We start from the raw sequence: 20,433 nt of genomic DNA, 5'->3' as shown, positions 1-20,433 counted from the left end.
ATCTAGCCGGGGTCACCGCAAGTGACCTATACGGCACTACACTGCACATAAGTCGGAACCACTGTAATGGTCTGTATGACAAGACTGGGTGTAATATAGTTATGCTCAATGCTACTCTCTCATGATAGCTGTGCAATAAATCGTTAGTCACCTACGAGTCGGAACCACCTATGATGGTCTGTACGACAAGACTGTGCACCTAAATTGGATTCAATGTGAGCATGTGGTGCGGGAGGTGACATTATATATATATATATATATATATATATATATATATATGCCTGTGCCATATTTCTGGCTAAATCATAATCACCCGGCATGCAGGTTATGAGCTCTCAATCACGTCTCACATTATCAATATCTCATATAACAAATCAATACTCACCTGGTACTTACCTGAGCGTCCACAGCACCAATTCCTATTATGCATACAATTCTAACTCATAGTTTAAGCATGATTCAATAGGCATGGCATTTTCAAAGCATACTTTCATTTAAATGCATTTTTCTGGGAAAATATCAAGTATATAAATATATACGGAAAACCAAAAGCCCACTCATTGGTATGTCGAAGGATCGTAGCCCCCGAGTCCCCCTTGATTGCGCTCGTCCTTGAGATAAGTCTCCCCTATATGCGAAACAACTATAAAAACGTTAATTTAAAGCACATAACCAATACTAGCTAATAACTTCTCATACAATACTCAAATGGGGTGATTGAATATACCACCATGATCTACTCAACCTTAGGAACATCCCCATATTTTTAGAAAAAAATTCCAATGTGCCACGCGCCGTCACACGCCGGCCAAGGCACGGCCAGACGCACCCCCTGCTCGCAGGCACGTGCCTGGCACATGAAACGGATTCCCTAATGGCGTTAGGGAATATTCCGTTACATATAAGCATATACCGTTAAAATTAACTAACGCCGTTAGGAATATTCTGTCAAAATTGATGGAATATTCCGTTGTCTCTTACCTTCGAACTCCGGTGACCATTGCCGTCGCCGGAAACTAGGAAAAACTTTAAAACCTTATAACTTCTTCATTTTTCAACCAAATTTCACGAATTATATACCAAAATGAAGCTTAAAGGCTGGTTTGGTATTGCTGTGCTTTGAAAAAAAACTGCTTCTGCTGTGCAGTGAGAATAAGCGACTGTGAAATAAAGCTGTAAAGTGTTTGGTAAACTTTTTTGTAAAAAATCTTTTGAAAAAAAAAAACAGTATTATAGTGTTTGGTAAACTTTTATGTAATACATATGTGAAAAAAAAACCGGTTTTTCAAAGCTGGGTTTTGCAGCTTCTTGTTTTTGGCTTTTTTTTTTCACCCAAAATTGTGAAAAAAAAGCTAAAGTTGAATGTTTACCAAACACAAAAAAGGCTCTCAGCTTTTTGTGATACCAACTTTTTTCAGAATCACCTCAGTACCAAACTAGGCCTAAGACAAGTAGAACAAATCCTTACCAGTTTTAGGACCTAAAACTCATGGGATCTCGCCGGAAAAATCCACGATAATCCGGCCAAACTTAACACTCGCCAATCTCAAGTTCCCGACGTCCAATTTACTTGGTTTTTCTTCTTCGAGCTTCGTAGGGATGTTTTAAAGCTTCCTACAAGCTTCAAATCACCTGAAACATCCATAATTACGACCACATGAACAGTGCATCAAAACTGAGATTCTGAGTTCTCGGGTTTTCTCGGGTTTCACTTACCAAAAATGGTATGGATAAGCTCTTGGACTTGTAAGGAACACAAAGATCACTTCCCCAGCTTTGATCCGCAACTGGAAGTGAAGGTTTGTAGGTTGTCCGTACATGTTGTATGGAAATGGTAAAAATCCGAGAGAGAGAGAATACACGGGAGAGGGATAGGTATGTGTGTGTGTGGTCCTAGTTGGTTACCAACCAACAAAACAAAGGTAACAAGCCTAAGTCTTTTTTCCAAAAACTTAGGAATTGTTAGAATTGACCAATTTCAATACATAATACACACAACACACTTTAACGTCCAAGGGTAACTTATTAACTTCTCGCCATTAAGGATAAAATAATAAACATATCCGGGACGGGCCGTCACACTTGGACCATTAATTTTTTATAAAAACAATTCAAGGATGTTGGAGTAAATATGTTTTTATTTTGGTTTATTACAAATATTAAATATAAAATGTAAATAGTAATTAACCTTATAAATTTATTATTAACCTATGATTTGACAATTGATTTATTTCCACAAAAAGAAACGTGAGAAAGCTTCTTATCTTAAATATGAGATTCCTTTAGGGTCACTATTAGTATTTTTGGATAGAATTAAATCCTACGAACTCGTAGGTGAAAACTATGTGTGAATTGAGTTATAACGAAGAACTTAATATGAGGTTTAATAGACCTTTGCAACCAATCAGAACAGCAGACCCAAGTTGTCACTCCCCAAAGCACGAGGTGAGAGATAAAGAGAAATAAATAGAAACAAGTGGTTGTTTAAAAGTGTAATAAAAAATATTATCTAAAGATGATGTCAATTAAAAATTTAAACTCAACAAATATATTAAACTGAACTATAATAGTGGGTTTGTTTAGGCTCACTAAGTGGGATTGGACCAGCTAGACTACATACTAATGTAGTCCCATGCTTGGTATGTGCTGTGACTAACTTAAATGAGACTAAAGGGGACTCGATTGGACTAGAGGCCTCACTAAAAGTTCTTAGTGAGACTCTCCCCAGACCACGGGACTCGCTAAGACCATCTCTGGTTCTCTATTTCGCTTCCACTTTGCCCCTCGCATTTGCTTCTTTTACCCCACTTCCACATCCATTTTTAAAACTGGCTTCTTCCTCCTCCCTGCTTCGCCCCCTTTGCGAGTTCTGGGCTTCCTTCTTTTTGAATCTCATATAGGATTTGCGTCAGATCTGCAAATCATTGGGAGGAAACGGGTGTTGTGGTGACTACTTGCTTTGGTTGTTGTCTTGACCACCATGGATGCCAAGCTCTTGCAAGCTTCAATTTCCAACGCTTCAGCCCACAACGCATGAAGGCCTCAAATACCCACTCCCAATTTGGTCTCCCCCACCATTTTTAACAAGCTTGAACAATTTTTTCTGATCAAATCCGTCAAGAAAACTGCTCCATCCTTTCCAAGTTTCTTCTTCTTCTACAACCTCTCCCATCACTATTTTTTTTTATGGGATGTAGCACTGTTTGTGCATTTTTTTAATTTTTTTTCATTGCAATTATTTGTCAATTTGGCCTTGTATATTGATGCAACTCAACTCTTTGATGGGAAAGATAGAAAATTCAAGATTTTGATTCTTTGGTATTCGGCATAAGATCTAATTTTTGGCTTTGTTTTTATTTATAGGGTGTATTCTAGTTTTTCAGACAAGAAAGTGGAAGTTTTTATGATTAAAAAAAATAAATAAAAATTTAGTTCCATCTATTTCAACACTGCACCAAACGTTTCACAATTCTAGTACTACTTAGTCCATACCAATCTAGTCCAGCTTAGTTCTTGATGCTAATCCAGTCCGAGATAGTCTGGTGCGATAAACACACCCTAAATGTGAAATTTGCAAAATGCAACCTAAATAGAAAAATTGAAATCTAAAACAGGCATGTTTTTTTTTTTTTTTTTGTTTTTTCTAAAAAAAGACAATTTCAGCAGCACCAAGTCATTTTAGAAATAAAGTTGATTATGTTCCAAAGGGTAAAAATCTGAAATTCGCAAAATGCAACCTAAGTAGTAGATAAACACCCACATGTTTAAATAATGGTTCTCCAAAGGTATCTCATTAAGCCTTACATATTCTAATGAATTCAGAAAAGAACTTCAAGACTACTTACAAGAAAAACATTCAGGTCATTTGATGAAAAATGTACTTAAGCATAAATTACACAAGCCAAAAGACAAGTGATCATATATTGCATGGTTTTTATTGCCCAAGTAAGTAGAGACACTAGCCCACTGTGGCCTACGTCTTCTTAGTCTACAACGCAACAAAAGGATCATTTACATACTAAGACTAACTATACAAAATACTTTGGCAGTTCTCCCAAAAGATATATACACGTCTGGACTCCTTTCTACTAGTCCACAATAGAGTTGCAACACAAAACTCAGTTACTCAACCTTACACCACCTGAAAATACATTTTTAGAATAACGGTGAGCATAAAATGCCTAGTACGGGTTTTTCGGTAAGTCTGTAGTCATTTAAATTCTTGGTGCATGCCGAAAAATGATAAAAGTAATTCAAAATCATTCACATCCACTACTATGTAATCCAACAACGGAAATATGCTCTAAAAATGCTTGGAAATAATCATACTATATGAAAACCAAAGTTTCAGAGCACTAGTAGCTTTGATAACAACACGGTACACAACAAACAGTTCAAAAGCATTTCTTTTGTTATAAGAACAACGAAACCATTACTATTTAAAGAAAATAACACAACTAATCACAAACATTTTCTTTTATCCCAAACAAGTGACTAGCATATTGTAAAGAATCGTAATAAACCTGGCCAATATACATATCACACATATTTATCACACTGATAACTCATTCTTGCAGCCCATACATGGGGCTTTCCCTAGGGAACATTGGGTCATTGTGCCCATAATCTAACAATTTCACGGGTAATTGTGCCCATTCATACATTCCTCAACATTCTCAATTGCACAAGTATTATACTACTTTCCATCTACTTTCACTAAGCCTGGAAAATTTTCCCGAAAATCCTAAACCAAACAAAAATAATCCCGATTCCACATCGAAAAATTTCCAAACCGATAATACCAAAATTTTTGGGATCCATACCGAACCGATCCCGAACCTTTTGGTATGGAAATCAAGATTACATATTTATTGATTCGGAAATCCCGAACCGAACCAAAAAAAAAATATTGTGGTTGCATGCATGTTGAATGTTGAATTTAAGTAGTTTGATAGTAGACTATATTAGAAATAGAAGTATAAAATTAAGTGGTTTGGAACTTTGGGACATCAATTTGACTTTCTATGAATGAATTGGTATGAGGTAAAAAGCATAAATTTCAATTGATCTTAAAATTGGGGAGCAAAATTTTAGGCGAAAAGCCCAAATTTTAGTCCATAGACCAAAAATCTCAAATTTCAACACAAAAACCCAAAACTGAAAATTCAATCCCGACCATCCCGAAATACCAAAAACATTTTGTGAATCCCAAAAATTGGGAACACCGAAATTTTGGTTTGGAATTGGTCTTCAAATTCTCATCCAAAAAATTTTCGGTTTGGGATTCGAGATCCCATTTTTCGTTGGGGATCCCATACCGAACGACCCCTAACTTCCACAATTTAAACATTCATATCAACATCCTTTAGAATTTCATAATGAGTAAAATAAGAGGCATGCACGTCAAAAACACAATCTTAAAAAAACGAATGCAATTACTTTAAACCCACCAAAGTTGTACAAAGAAAATTAAAATCATTAGAATCAAACCATAGAGAAACATTTGCTTCACTTTCTTTCACATATCGAAAATGGAAAAACATTTGAAGTAAGCTTGAAATAAAGCTAAAATGCCAACAATCCTGTAGTAGGCAAAATGAAAAATCCAAGTAGCTTCAGGATTAAAACTCTCCTACCTCAACACAATTTGTTGATGTTCAACTCCAGTGGCGAAGCTAAGTGAGGGCGAGGAGTGGCAACTACCACTCCCCTCCCCGGAAAACATGCCTAGGAGCGTTGGTTCAGCCTCTCCACTCTCGTCGGAATTCATGGCACCTGTAAAAATTGGTTTTGATGAGTACACTGTCTTGATCGAATTTGCAGAGGAAAGGCGATAGTTTGGTTGAATTTGCAAAGGAATGACGAAGACAGAGGAGAAAGGTTGGAGAGTTGAGGACCCCCCGATTATAAAGGCAGGTTCTGCTAGTTGGGTTTAGATGCACAATCGACGGCAAGTGGCTACAGCCTATAGCTCGCGAAGAAGAAGAAGGGTTTTGCTTTCTTTTTTTCTCTTTTAAAGCTTAACACGCTGTCATTTAAAAGGCTTGGCTTTAATAAAACGCTGCGTTTGTTTGTTTTTGTTTTTTTTTCTTAAATCTTTTGGGGAAGGGTTGTATGGTTGTTTGTTTTCCTTTCCACTTCTAAAACCCCACAAACTTGTCCCACCCACATGTCTATTATATATAAAACTAGTGCCCTGATAATTTTATTCTATCCTAAAACCAAAGAAACTCGTATTAATTATAAATGTAGCTGTTATTATATTAAAAACAAAAAATTGTTTGATAACTATTTTGTTTTCACTTTTTTTTTGGTTACTTTTTTGAAAATTAAATTTGTTGTACTTTCTGCTTACATTGGCTTTGATATTATTGCTTACAACCGTTTTGGTGGAGAGACTATTTTCGACTATGAATATTGACTCAAAACTTCGCACTCTCCAATGTGAAAGCAACTGCTTTGATTGAACCTTGCACTCTTTTGAATTTCGCCCCTCCTCTCGGCAAATCCTGGCTTCACCATTGTTCAACTCCCACGCTGTTCGTTGACTTGTTCCGTAGTCACTTTGTCCTTCCCTTCCTTATCTATAAGTTAGAAAAATCATCAAACACTGCTTGTACAAATACCAGACAAGTAGACCCTAAGTTAAGTTAATTGGGGACTTTAATCGAGCACTTGGTGCTCATCTTTAAAATGATAACTTGAAATATGATACTTTCATTTTTCCTCTCCCACCAAATTTAATTCAAAGGTTATCTAACCAAATAACAATTAGATTTAAAATGTAAGAAATAGATACCTCTAATAGAGACAAATGAAGGAACCTTACTCGTCCTAAGTGTTGAAAAAATTAGTATTTAAATTTATTTTAATATTTGATGTTTTGGGCCTAGCCCGTTTGTGACACACCCCGATCCTATAATCAAGGCGTGCTGGCTATCATGTGAGTGTGACGTAACCAAAAGTGCGACGCGGAAGCAATAGGTAAGAGAATTACGAAGAAATAAAACCAAATACTACAATAATATCCAACTAGCATGCTAGAGTGAATTTAAGTGTGAATCACACATATTCAGAGCATAAGTACTAGGTGCAGTCAAGTAGGACTATAACTAAATTACAAAACCCGAAGGTGAGTCATACATTTATGTAGTCTGTCAGTACGCCGTGGAAATCCTCGTGGGCCACCAACGCTGCTAACTAGAACTTGGAGGGGCGTAAAACAAAATTGAGTGGGTAAGTAAAACAAAGCTTTTTGAAAACATTTCAATTAATAACATTTCTAACCCCTCACTGTAAAACATGTATACTTTCCCAGAAAATAACATAATATGCATATAATCTTCATATATCTCAAATCACAATTCTTTATCAAAAATCAGAAAGTATGCCATGCATAAATGTCAATAACAGAATAAGGATACATCAATATAACAGGTGAAATAATGAATCAACCGAAGACCCTGCAGTTGGTCCTGTACGGTTAATTCTAAAGCTCAATATCCCATCCAACCGGAGTCACCGCAGTGACCTGTACGGCACTACTCTGCACATAAACAGGAACTACCTGAAATAGTCTGTACGATAAGAAAGGTGTAAGAATACGCTCTAGTGCTTCTCTCATCAACAGTTGTATAATAATCTAAAATCACCTACAGTCGGAACCACTCTATGGTCTGTACGACATGTCGGAACCCTCTAATGGTCTGTACGACATGCACCTACTTGGATCCAAGGTGAGCGTGTGGTGCGGGGTGAATAATATAAGCACTAACACCAAGGGTGCAGGTTATGAGTTCTCAACACAATTCACATCATCAATAAATCATATGAACAATATAAACTCACCTGATACTCACATGTGCGTCCACAACACCATTTCACAAAAAAATGCATCAATTACTAATTCATATAATTCATATTATGCATGCATGGCATTTTAAAAACATACTTTCATTTAAATTCAATTTTTGGGAAATTCAGTAGTATATAGGTAATAACAGAAAATAACTGCTCACTCACTGATAAGTCGAAAGGTTGTAACCCCCGTGACGTCCTTGAATGGGCTCGTCCTCAGGATAGGTATCACCTATATGCGAAACAACTATAAAAACGTTAATTAAAGCACATAATCGACAATTCGTAATAACTTCTCATACGATGCTCAATTTGGGTATACGAATATACCACAGTGACCTACTCAACGTCACGGACGTCGAGGTATTTTTAGAAAAAAATTTCGAGGCCGCACGCGCCCCCACGGGCCGGGAGGGGCACGGACCCACACGCCCCCACGAGCGTCACCTTCTTCCTCCAGTCGCTAGACTGGTTTTGCCGGTCGTCGGAAAACTGGAGATTTTTCAATCTCCTTGTTCTCCGTCATTTCTCAACCATTTTTCACGCATTTATATCAAAATGTGGCCCTAAGCATGAAGAATCACATTACACTACTTTAAGGTTAAAAAACATACGAAATCTCACTGGGAAAATTTCAAGAAAACCGGCCAACTTCGAACCCGGCGATCCCGACGTCCAAAACCTTCAAACTAAACACTCCGAGCTTCCTTAGGATCTCACTAAGCTCCCTGTAAGCTTAGAATTCCCTGAAAGTCAACAATTCACGTGTGCATGAACAGTGATTTCAAAATGGGTTACAGGTTCGACATGATTTCTAAGGTTTCCAGTTCTAAAAGTAGCACCATTCGAATCAGGAGGTTAAAAGGATTAAGCAACTCACTATTTTAGCTTCGATCCACGAAGAAAGTGAGGGATTGGTGCTTTGGTCCGTACGGGTTCGAGAGGAAGAGAGAGAGAACTGCGAGGGAAGAAAGAGAGGGCACGGGGAAGGAAAGGGTTTGTCCCGTGTGTGTGTGTGTGGTCCACCCAAAACAAGTCACTCTTTAATTCCCTAACCACACAAATATACACACATCCTTTAATCCAACTTAAATTTTCCAAAACTTAGGAAAAATATGCATTATTCAAAACATGCCACACACATACCTTAGTAACCGTCAAGGGTACTTTCGTCATTTCACAACCTCGATAAATTGAATCTCGGGACAGGCTGTGACAGTCTACCCTCCTTATAGAATTTCATCCTCAAAATTCACATAACCAAATAATCCACTTAATACTCATAAAATAACCTTGGATTCATCTCTCTCATTCGATCTTCTGTCTCCTAAGTGGCTTCTTCTACTGAGTGGTTCCTCCGCAATACTTTTACCAAGCTCACTGTCTTATTCCTTAGAACCTTGTCTTTCCAATCCAAGATAGTCACTGGTTCCTCATCATACGTCAAATCTGGATTAATCTCCAAAGGTTGAGGAGGAATCACATGTGAGGGATCTGAAACATAATGTCGAAGCATCGAGACATGAAACACATTATGTACCTTAGATAACTCCGGAGGCAACTCCAATCTATAAGCAACTTCACCAATCCTTTCAGTGATCTCATAAGGTCCTATATACCTAGGACTTAGCTTGCCTTTCTTTCCAAACCGCACTACACCTCTCCAAGGTGACAATTTCAAGAATACCAAATTACCCACATCATAAACTCGGTTAGTGGCATGTCTATCTGGTAAACTCTTTTGTTGATCCTGGGCCCCTTTCAGGTTAGACTTAATCACCTGAACATTTTGAGTAGTCTCATCCACAATCTCTGGGCCTTCTAGCACTCTTTCACCAACCTCTGACCAACATAATGGCGTACGACAAGCTCTACCATAAAGTGCCTCAAATGGTGACATACCAATGCTCGAATGAAAACTATTATTGTAGGAAAATTCCATCAAGTCTAGGCGATCATGCCAAGAATCACCAAACTGTGACACTGAAGATCTCAGCATATCCTCCAACGTCTGAATAGTCCTCACTGATTGTCCATCGGTTTGAGGATGATAAGCAGTGCTGTAAAGCAGTTTCGTGCAAAGAGCTTCTTGAAAAGCTACCCAAAACTTAGAAGTAAATCTTGGATCTCGATTAGAAATAATATTCACTGGAACTCCATGATACTTCACAATCTTCGTGATGAATAACTTAGCCAATTTATTCAGATGATACTTTTCCCTCACTGGAATGAAGTGTGCTGACTTGGTGAGTCGATCTACAATTACCCAAACGCCATCAAATCCATTTCGTGTCCGTGGAAGCTTATACACGAAATCCGTAGTTATATTTTCCCATTTCCACTGAGGAACGGGCAGTGGTTGCATCCGTCCAAAAGGCTTCTTTCTTTCTGCTTTGACTTGCTGGCAAACAATACACCTACATACATATTCTGCAATTTCCCTTTTCATACCCGGCCAATAATAAAATGATCGAATGGTATGGTACATCTTAGTTCCTCCTGGGTGCATCGCATAAGCCGAACAATGTGCTTCATCCAAAATTTCTTTCTTTAATTCCTCATTATTCGGCATATACATTATGTTCTCCTGCATAAGCATGCCATCTGATTCTCGAATCCTGAGGTCTTTCTTTTTCCCTTCATTTCTCAATTGAATCATTTTTGAATTTCTTCATCAACCATTTGAGCTTCAAGTACACGATCAACCAAAACTGGCCTGACTTGGAAACTAGCTAAAAAAGCTTCTCTTCGATCTTCTAACTCCAACTTTACTCCAGTAGTTGTCAATTCTGCAAGAAGAGGAACATGGCAAGAATACAAAGCATTGAGTCGACCTTGAGGTTTCCTACTCAGTGCATCAGCTACCACATTTGCACGACCTGGATGATACTCAACAGTGCAGTCATAATCACTTAGTAACTCTATCCACTTTCGCTGACGAAGATTAAGATCATGCTGAGTAAAAAGATACTGAAGACTCTTATGATCTGTGAAGATTTTACACTTCTCACCATAGAGATAATGTCTCCAACTCTTCAAAGCAAAGACAATGGCTGCCAACTCAAGATCGTGAATAGGATAATTCCTTTCATGAATCTTCAACTGTCGAGAAGCATAGGCAATCACTCTATTATGCTGTATTAAAACACATCCCAAACCATTCAAAGAAGCATCACTGTAAATCTTAAAGTTACCGCTATCATCAGGAAGTACCAATACTAGAGCATGAGTGAGGCAATATTTCAGCTGTTGGAAACTTTGCTCACAATTCTCCTCCCACTCGAACTTAACAAACCGCCGATAATAACCCTCTCATGGTCTGTACGACATGCACCTACTTGGATCCAAGGTGAGCGTGTGGTGTGGGGTGAATAATATAAGCACTAACACCAAGGGTGTAGGTTATGAGCTTTCAACACAATTCACATCATCAATAAATCATATGAACAATATAAACTCACCTGATACTCACCTGTGCATCCACAACACCATTTCACATATATTTGCATCAATTACTAATTCATATAATTCATAATATGCATGCATGGCATTTTAAAAACATACTTTCATTTAAATTCAATTTCTGGGAAATTCAGTAGTATATAGGTAATAACAGAAAATAACCGCCCACTCACTGATAAGTCGAAGGGTTGTAACCCCCGTGACGTCCTTGAATGCGCTCGTCCTTGGGATAGGTATCACCTATATGCGAAACAACTATAAAAACGTTAATTAAAGCACATAACCGATAATTCGTAATAACTTCTCATACGATGCTCAATTTGGGTATATGAATATACCACAGTGACCTACTCGACGTCACGGACGTCGAGGTATTTTTAGAAAAAAATTTCGAGGTCGCACGCGTCCCCATGCGCCGGGAGGGGCACGGACCCACGTGCCCCCACGCGCGTCACCTTCTTCCACCTGTCGCCGGACTGGTTTTTCCGGTCGTTGGAAAACTGGAGATTTTTCAATCTCCTTGTTCTCTATCATTTCTCAACCATTTTTCATGCATTTTATATCAAAATGAAGCCCTAAACATGAAGAATCACGTTACACTACTTTAAGGTTAAAAAACATACAAAATCTCACCGGAGAAATTTCAAGAAAACCGGCCAACTTCGAACCCGGCGATCCCGATGTCCAAAACCTTCAAACTAAACACTCTGAGCTTCCTTGGGATCTCACTAAGCTCCATGTAAGCTTAGAATTCCCTGAAAGTCAACAATTCACGTGTGCATGAACAGTGATTTCAAAATGGGTTACGGGTTCGACGCGATTTCTAAGGTTTCCAGTTCTAAAAGTAGCACCATTCAAATCAGGAGGTTAAAAGGATGAAGCAACTCACCATTTTAGCTTCGATCCACGAAGAAATTGAGGGATTGGTGCTTTGGTGCGTACGGGTTCGAGAGGAAGAGAGAGAGAACTGCAAGGGAAGAAAGAGAGGGCATGGGGAAGGAAAGGGTTTGTCTCGTGTATGTGTGTGTGGTCCACCCAAAACAAGTCACTCTTTAATTCCCTAACCACACAAATATACACACATCCTTTAATCCAACTTAAATTTTCCAAAACTTAGGAAAAATATGCATTATTCAAAACATGCCACACACATACCTTAGTAACCGTCAAGGGTACTTTTGTCATTTCACAACCTCGATAAATAGAATCTCAGGACAGACTGTGATAGTTTGTATTAGAGTTTCGTTTCTTTGCCTGTTAGGGGTTAGGTTATATATATATATATATGGTACTTTGTAACTCTTTAGAATAACAAGTCATTCACAATATAGTCTCTTAGAGTTTTGTAGCCGTTTAGGCATTTTTGTTTGTTTAATAATATTCTATTTTGTAGTCTTGTTTGCCACACACTCTAATATTCAACTATAAGTTCCTGTTCACAAGCAAAGGAAAAGAAAACTAAGTTCCTCTTCCTTAGTTTTCTTTTTTTTGGCAAATTAAGAGCTAAAAGAAAGGATGTGACAACTCGTCCCTAGTCCTACAATTTTATAAACTCTAAAAATATGAATTTATGAAAATGTCCTTAGAGACGAGGATGTTTGACTTCCGTTGACCGTTCAAAGTCACAATTAATGTTTCCGAAAAGATTTTGAAGCTACGAACCCATAGGCAAAAGCCGTTTGCGAGTCCAGATTATAACAGTATAGTTACAGACATTTGAAGTTATTTCACTAACCTATATATTTAAAGGAAAATAAACTCCTACCATGTGGGGATGGTAATCAATTAGAGATTAGGGAGGAAAAGGTAATGACGAATGAAAAGAGAGGAGTGAGAGTTTTTGGTGGAAAAAGAAAAGAAAGAAGGAAGAGGGGAGAGGAGGAGGAGATAGGGAGAGACCCATGGATTTGTGGAAACAGAACGAATCAGGAGAAAAAAAGGGAGAAGAGGAGATGGATGAATGAGAAGGGAGAGGAAAAGAGAGAAAGGATGGAGAGGGAAGAGCACCGAATCCCTTCGACCCTTTTCCAAACTCGATGATCTGGTTGCTGGCCCGACTCCCTGCGACTGTTCCGATGGGTTTTCTTGTCGATTACTACCACTTTAGAACCATCATCGCGCAATATTCGAACATTAGACTTGAGAACAGAGTATGCTCACATCACACGTGTGATGATCGCAATATTGCCCAACTTATGCTCTGATACCAAACTGACACACTCCAACCCAGAATGTCCATAAGCACTTCGAATTGAGCTGTGTTGGCCGACACCTAGAAGGTGACGAAGCCATAAAGTGTGATAATGTGTCAAATGTGAATAAAATTAAACCTAAAAGTGCCTATATACACGAGTGCGTGGTGAGCGGTTTTGGACCCATTTCACACGTGATACAGAGTATAAGAAAAGTAGAGTGGGGTAAGATAATAATTATACCATCATAAGGAGCCACCTGAACTGGGGTGTGTCACAAGTCCTCGTTGATACGAAACTTTGCTACTAGAACCTGGAAGGGTGAAAAAATAGAAAGTGTGAGTTAGCAACACAAATATTTTCAAAATCATTTCAATTATCAAAGGTAGTAACCACTCGCCGTAAAACCTATATAGTTTCCAGAAAATCATACTACATATAAGCATGAAATCAAAAGTATACTAACAGTAAACCCAGAAGTATACCACGACACAGCATCTCATTAGCACTATAAATAATCATGTGCTTAATGACCCATACTAGCACGTAAGTCAGAGTCACCTATGGTGACCTGTACGACTGCACCCATATCTCATCAATCAATGCTAGTACATAAGTCGGAGTCACCTATAGTGATCTGTATGACTCATCCATATCTCTTCAATCAATGCTAGCTCATAAGTCGGAGTCACCAATAGTGACCTGTACGACTCATCAATATCTCATCAATCAATGCTAGCTCATAAGTCGGAGTCACCAATAGTGACCTGTACGACTCATCCATATCTCATCAATTAATGATAACTCATAAGTTGGAATCGCCTATAATGACCTGTACGACTCATCCATATCTCATCAATCAATGTCAGCTCATAAGTCGGAGTCACCTATAGTGATCTGTACGACTCATCCATATCTCATCAATCAATGATAACTCATAAGTTGGAATCGCCTATAGTGACATGTACGACTCATCCATATCTCATTAATCAATGCTAGCTCATAAGTCGGAATCACCTATAGTGACCTGTATGACTCATCCATATCTCATCAATCAATGCTAGCCCATAAGTCAATATCCAAGTAATATGTCAGCCGGATCCACCTCTTGTAGCCTGTACGGCTGAACCCACATCTCATCACATAACCCTGCATATAAGTTGGAAACAACTCTAGTGGTCTGTACTACAGGACTGGGTGTAAATAAGTATGCTCTAGTGCTACGATCATGTGAAGGTTGTGCGAATAATCGCGGGTCACCTACGAGTCAGAACCACTTGTAGTGGTCTGTATGACAAGATTGTGCATCTATCTTGGATCCAAGGTGAGCGTAAGGTGCGAGAGGTGAACATCACGTGAAGGACTGTGCCCTGGCCACGGGCGGGAGCACTAACACTGGGGTGTAGGAATTCATAATAGATCGATTTGGCGGGCGTGTGCGCCAGTGATCAAAACCCTATGAGAGAGTTGCTTCTAGACTTCTATACAAGTTCAGGCAAATAGAAACCCAACCAGATTATCATCTTGACGTATTTATCTTTCACCGTGTTACGCGTTTCACTTCGAAGCCTTGGAAGTCTTTTTGGAGGTTATGAGTATTAGATTTTTTTCTATATTACATCTCCGCCCTTAGATTAAGGATTAATCTGATTGAGCTATTAAACCTTAGCGATTGTGTTGCATTTTGTTCCTCCTACAACTAGCGTGGTTGCAACATACAATTATCTTTATTTTAGTTGCTTGTAACTACAGTTACAATCATGATTTAGCTGTGATATCGTTGGAGCCAACATATAGAAATTACACATAGTACATGATTGATAGACACTTACCTTTGTTAGCATTATGTGTAACTGCTGTTACATTCCTAGTTTTGAGTATGGTATCATTTAAGATATGGTGAAGTATTTTATGTGCAGTATATGATTTTCATAAGAGTATTAGGAACAAGTATTTGTATGATTGAGATTATGATATAAAGAGATTGTATGATAATGGCGTTGTTGCCTAAGAAAGTGGTGCATGAGCACGATCGAGGCTTTGTTCAGACGATAAGGGGCAAGATGTTAATATTGCACCCTCGGGAATTCTTTACTTGTTTATTGTGACAACGACGGGTTGTTGGCTGTTTACTTGTTTATTGTGGGATTCGTTAAGCAACTGGATTTGTAGGCCGTTTATGTTAGTATATTTATTTATTTAATTATTGATTCATACTTTCAAATTTCGGCGACGAATTTTTTTTAAGGTAGGTATATTGTGAAAACCCATTCCTAGTCCTATGATTTTATAAACTCTAAAAATATAAATTTATGAAAATACCCTTAGAGATGAAGATGTTTGACTTGACCGTTCAAAGTCACTTCTAATGTTTCCGAAAAGATTTTGAAGCTACGAACACATAGGCAAAAGCCGTTTGCGAGTTTGGATTATAATGGTATAGTTACGGACATTTGAAGTTGTTTCACTAAACTATATATTTAAAGGAAAATAAACTCCCACCATGTGGGGATGGTAATCAATTAGAGATTAGGGAGGAAAAGGTAATGACGAATGAAAGGAGAGGAGTGAGAGTTTTTGGAGGAAAAAGAAAAGAAAGAAGGAAGAGAGGAAATGAGGAGGAGATAGGGAGAGACCCATGGATTTGGGGAAACATAACGAATCAGGAAAAAAAAAAAGAGGAGATGGACGAATAAGAAGGGAGAGGAAATGAGAGAAAGGAGGGAGGGGGAAGAGCACCGGATCCCTTCGACCCATTTCCAAACTCGACGACCCGGATGCTGGCCCGACTCCATGTGACTATTCCGGAGGGTTTTCCTGTCGATTCTCTTGGTTTTCTTCAATCCTCTCACCATCCCAAACCTAACCACAACATCACCGTACCTAAATAGAGTCTAAATCGATGAGTTTTCATAGTGAGTTCACGAAGAACACCCGTATTGGTGCCGTGAAACCTTGGCCTTCGATCCACCATTTTTGGAACAACTACCTATGATTTCCTTAACCAATTGACACCTCTAGAGCCCAGGAACAAACCCCAAACAAGTTTGGGAGCGGCAGAGTTGCGGACGTGAAGAATCGAAGCTTACCATCTCAAGGTTTTCCAGTGGATCAAGGGCGATGTAAGGTGTTTTCTGGCCATGTTAGACTTGTCTATAGGTATAAAGTTTACTTTACTCATTGAGACCTACAATTCTAAAAATTTTGGTAATTTTTAGAAATAGTTGATTTTTCCGGCGAGTCGGGGCGGCCGACCGCCACCCACGGCGGTGCGTGCGGCGGTGCATGGCCAGGGGTCTATCAATGCTATTTTTACGCTAAATTAGATACCCTGATTTCATAATTAATATCCGTATGACGCAATTTGATTATTTGAAGTTAGTTTCATTACGATACGCTACTTGGTAAAAAAATGAATTGACGATCCGACCGTTGGATCATCTCCAAACTTTAATACATTATAGTACATAATATCTGAGGATTATAGGAATTGACGGATCGGGAATCCAACTTGTGGATCTTCCTGAATTGGATTTGTAAGTTCATCAAATAAACGTTAACCGCCACCTTGTTTTGGCAATTGACGAAGATCCAACCATTGGATCATAGTGAAATTTTAGGATAATGTTTTAGAAGCATAATGTGGATCTTTGGAAGTTTGTGATAGGAGATCTGAAGAGCAGATCTTCTGGAACGAGTTACGTAGTGTTATGGACCCTACCGTCGATCCTTGACCAACGGTTGACTTTTGATCAATTGGTATCAAATCATTCTAAAACGTCTTTAGGGATGTGTTTTACGTAAGTTACATGATCTATTGATAAAGATTCTGAGATGTGGTTTGAAAATTGTCCTAGGCGCCGTTCGTTTAGGACGCCTCGATGTACATGCTAGGAAAATAGTAAGGCAGACTCCAGGTGAGTGGATCTTTTCCTTATCGTATATATATACATGATTGATAATTTCAAAAATACTTTTAAATTGAATTAAGCAATTAGTGCCATGTTATATATATATATATATATATATATTTATATGTTCTAAAGTACTACGAGATGGTTGAGTTTAGATTATGTCATGGTATATCCATATGCATGTTACCTACAAATAATTGATGTGAACTACGATTGGCTTGATCCTTGTTTATAGGGTATGTAGGCAGTCTAACGAGACGTTAGATGCAGCCATACAATAAATGAGATTAATAATCGAGACAAAAGGCAAGTTTGGGGAATTGAGCAACGTGAAGGAATTTGGTGAAAAGGTGAGATTTAACCTTATGATTTTGGTGGTTAAATGTTGGTCATAAATCAATGCGTGAGGAATTGAGAGATTGAAGAATCGTAAGTATTGATAGTTAATTAAACTAATATTTAGTTGGACTTGTTCCCGATAATTATTCCCGAAATAAATAGTTCAGGAGTGAGGCGTTATAGATTATGCATATTTCACCATGTTATATATATGTATATATTGGTAAATGCTATGACATGGTTGAGTATTAGATTGCATCATGGCATATCCATATGTATACTACCTATAAGTAATTACAGTGAATGCTTTGAAGTGCGAAGAGGAACGCAGGACGCACAGGTAAGTTCAAGTGAGTTTATGGTGTTACTTGAAATGATCGAGTTATGGCATGATTATATTTATGCTTTAGGCAATGCTGACCTTGTTGTACAGGTTACAATGATAAGCAATTCTGACACTATCGTACAGTTTGCCCAGGAGTCGTACATGTTATAATAGATGCAGTTATAGCTCATAAACCTGCACCCCGGTGTTAGTGCTCCCGCTCGTGGCCAGGGCACAGTCCTTCACGTGATGTTCACCTCATGTACCTTACGCTCAGTTTGGATCCAAGGTAGGTGCACAGTCCTGTCATATAGACCACTACAGCTGGTTCCGATTTGTAGGTGACCCGTGATTATTCGCACAGTCTTCACGTGATCGTAGCACTTGAGCATACTTATTGACACCCAGTTCTGTCGTACAGACAACTACAGGTGGTTTCGACTTGTGTGCATGGTTATGTGATGAGCTATGGGTTTAGCCGTACAGGCCACGAAAGGTGGATCCGGCTAACATATTACTTGGATATTGACTTATGAGCTAGCATTGATTGAAGCAATATGGATAAGTTGTACAAGTCACTATAGGTGACTCCGACTTAAGAGCTAGCATTGATTGATGAGATATGGATGAGTCGTACAGGTCACTATAGGTGACTCCGATTTATGAGCTAGCATTGATTGAGGAGATATGGATGAGTCGTACAGGTCACTATAGGTGACTCTGACTTATGAGCTTGCATTGATTGAGAAGATATGGATGAGTCGTTTAGGTCACTATAGGTGACTACGACTTATGAGCTAGCATTGATTGATGAGATATGGATGAGTCGTACATGTCACTATAGGTGACTCCGACTTATGAGTTAGCATTGATTGATGAGATATGGATGAGTCGTACAAGTCACTATAGATGACTCTGACTTATGACCTTGCATTGATTGATGAAATATGGATGAGTCGTACAGGTCACTATAGGTGATTCCAACTTATGAGCTAGCATTGATTGAGGAGATATGGATGAGTAGTACAGATCACTATGGGTGACTCTGACTTATGTACTAGCATTGATTGATGAGATATGGGTGTAGTCATACAGGTCACCATAGGTGACTCCGACTTGCATGCTAGTATGGGTCATTAAGCACATGATTATTTATATTGCTAATGAGATGTTGTGTCGTGGTATACTTCTAGATTTACTGTTAGTATACTTTTGATTTCATACTTATCGTAGTATGATTTTTTGGAAACCATACAGGTTTTACGGCGAGGAGTTACTACCTTTTATAATTGAAATGATTTTGAAAATCTTTGTGTTGCTCACTCACACTTTCTATTTTTGCACCCCTCCAGGTTCTAGTAGCATAGTTTTGTATCAACGAGGACTTGTGACACTCCCCAGTTCAGTTGGCTCCTTATGATGGTTTAATTATTATCTTACCTCACTGTCATTTTCTTATGCTCTATATCACGTGTGAAATGGGTTCAAAACTGCTCACCACGCACTCGTGTATATAGGTATTTTTAGGTTTAATTTTATTCACATTTTACACATTATCACACTTTATGGCTTCATCAGATTCTAGGTGTCGGCCAATATAGCTCGATTCAGAGTCCTAGTGGACATTCTGGATATATTAATTGTGACTTTGAACGGTCAACAGAAGTCAAACATCCTAGTCTCTAAGGGCATTTTCGTAAATTCATATTTTTAGAGTTGATAAAATCGTAAGACTAGGGACGGGTTGTCACAGAGGAGCCTCTTCATCTCCCTCGGCTGGAGAATACAGCAGCAAGGAAATGGGATTTCTAGAACAATCTTTTTGTTGTAAATATGGATGTCCATTGTTTGTTGGTATGGTTAGTGTAGTGAGAGCTCATGTGAAAGACACCAAAGCATGATTGTGGAACACGATGATGAAAGACATCGAGGTCGAGGTTGAGTTTGACCAGATGTGTGTGCAGGGAACATTTCCAACCAAAGAGCTAGACATGTGCCAACTGAAAAGTATATTTGCCTTATATGGGCATTGATCATAAAAAGATAAATCGTAATGGTGTTCTTGGCTGTCAACAGATTTGGTTTCAATGCTTGACAACCTTGGTTGTCAAGTTTCTCCAACTATTTTAATTAACAAAACACAAGTTAATTTCTGTTATAAAATGAGGAGATCACACACAACACAAGACACACAAAATGGGAAGGAAGACACGGCATAGGAAGGAAGAGAAAATATAGAAAAAAAAAGAGTGAGAGGAAGAAGAGAGGAAAGAATAGGGAGAAAATAGAGAGAGTTATCTTTGTACTCCTATTATTTCAGATTATAAATGAAAGCACCACTGCT

Source organism: Malus sylvestris, chromosome 2, assembly GCF_916048215.2.
Source record: "Malus sylvestris chromosome 2, drMalSylv7.2, whole genome shotgun sequence".
In the NCBI taxonomy this organism is placed as follows: domain Eukaryota; kingdom Viridiplantae; phylum Streptophyta; class Magnoliopsida; order Rosales; family Rosaceae; genus Malus; species Malus sylvestris.
The sequence above is the reverse complement of the archived record's forward strand: the minus strand, read 5'-3'. Positions refer to the sequence as shown.